This window comes from Tupaia chinensis, unplaced genomic scaffold (assembly GCF_000334495.1).
Source record: "Tupaia chinensis unplaced genomic scaffold, TupChi_1.0 Scaffold000270_1, whole genome shotgun sequence".
NCBI classification, from domain to species: Eukaryota; Metazoa; Chordata; class Mammalia; order Scandentia; family Tupaiidae; genus Tupaia; species Tupaia belangeri.
The window spans coordinates 6,022,726-6,025,047 of NW_006159750.1; positions in this window are offsets into that span (position 1 = coordinate 6,022,726).

The window sequence follows — 2,322 nt, forward strand, 5'->3', positions numbered from 1 at the left end:
CTGTCCAGGCAAACTTTTTCCAAAGGGCCACTTGAGGGGCTTTACAGTCAGGGGAAGGTCGGGCTGAGGAATGGATGCATATCTCTGTGCTGCTCTACAGGTCAGCTGAGCATGCCTTCTCAGGCACGTGAGCTCTTACTGTTTGTTTTTCTGCAAATTTGTCAACAGAGAAGATGGGTTTGTGTATATTTTTCCAAGCCAAGTCTGCTTTTAGCTCAAGCCTATGGTAAGATACGGTAAAGAGGATTGTCTTTCTCACATGTACAATGCGAAGTGAACTCACTTGGGGCACGTTTCTATCTATGCTGTGGTTTACTAATGCCCTTTTCCAGTTTTCCTTTCAAAACAAATGAAAGTGTCCTGTCTCTCTGGTGAGCTCACATATACTGTAGCAAAAATAAACAGACAAACCAAAAACAAACAAACAAAAAGACATAACCAAATTAATCATATGAAAATATTTTTAAATAATATGAAGAGGAAGATGCTGCAACCCTATCGTTTTACCACTTAAATATTATTTAAATCTGTCCCATCATCTCTCTCTCCCCAAGCTGAGCCTTCAGATGAAACCATGGCTCTGACCACAGCTTGACTGTAACCTGATGAGGTAATTTGACAGAAACTCTCTCCTTGGGACCAGCAGAAGGTGTAATGGTTATGTGGTTTAAAACACGCTAGGTGCGTGTGTGTGCGTGCCCAAAATCCCAAGAGAAGAATAGAGATGGAGGGATTGCAGCATAACCATCCCTCCAGGGGATAATTTCTCACTTTCCTGTCTCTGTGTCTCTGATGAGCGCATGCGTCCTATAGCAAAAATTCTCAAAAATAAAACAAAACAAAACAAAACAAAAAACAAAAAAACCTCACATCAGGTGCAAGTGCATGGTGCTCAAAAACCTGAGAGGACACCAGAGGAGAAGGGATTGTAGCATGACCATCCCCGCTGGGGTGTGATTTTCTCACTTTCTGTCTCTGTCTCTCTGGAGAGCACATGGGCCCTATAGCAAAAATCTCTCCAAAAAAAAAAAAAAAAAAAGAAAAGAAACTTTCTACTTGTCCAAACTTTAATCAGGCTCCTCTAAATCTTCTTCTAGGCTAAAGCCTGACCTTGGGCCTGCCTACTCCAGTTTTCCTAAGAATTCTGCTAAGTGGATCCACCCACCCTTTAATATCTGATCACTCTAGCTTACCCTCAGCAAGAATTCTGTTAAATCGATGTAGTAAGACTCTTCCTACTCTTTTTTTTTTTTTTTTTTTTTTTTTTTTTTTTTTTCTCTACAGAGGCCTTTGTACTTATCAGAGAGAAAGCACCCTCCTGCGGGAAGATGGCTACCCCATAATCCCCTCTCCTCCATTCTCCTCTTGGGATTTTGGGCTCACGTGTACACATGCCTGGTGTGTTTTTCAGGATGCTGTCAGGATGGAATTGGCTATGTGGGATCCAGCATATTTTTTTTTTTAAGAGATTTTTTTTTCTATAGGGCATCAGCGCTCACTGGAGAGAGAGAGAGACAAAGTGAGAAATCTCACACACACACACACACACACACACACACACACACTCCCCAGGAGGGATGGCCATGCTGCAATCCCTTTTCCTCCACTCTCTTCTCATGATTTCAAGCTGGGGGAGGGGGAGCAAGACACACACACACACACACACACACACACACACACACGCGCGCGCTAGCCTAAGTTTCAAGCCACCAGTCTGTCACTTGAACCAGGGTCAGCCATGGGGAGCCCAGCCAACAATGTAACCACTGCCAGCTGAATTCCACGTGGCCGACTGCACGTTGGAGTCCCAGACCCAGTGTCTTGAGAAACATGTTGGACACACATGACCACAATCCTGAGACTACCCAGCACTTTAACCCCGGGGACACCTGCTGGCCGGCATTTATTTCTTTAATATTATATATATGTTTATCATTAGACCCATTAGGCACTATGTTATGTACCATGAGTGCTGAAACTTGACTCCTTCCCCCCCATTCTAGCCCACTGCCTGGAGCATAGGAGACGTTTATTAACTATTTGTTGAATGAATGATGAACACTTGTCATAACTGAACAGGGCTATGACAATGCTGAGGGCTGGAATGCTACCAAAGTGATAAGCGCAGTGATGCAACTAAACTGACTGAACGAGCTAGGGGAAGCCTCCCAGATAAAATGACATCTAAACTGGAACCGGAAGGAAAGAGAGGTAAGATTACAGGTACAGAGAACCTCCCAGGCGCTGGGCAGCCAAGATGGCGTCCAGCACTTGCCGCCACACTCAATATGGCGACGAGAGAAAGGTTCTGAAGGAAATCAC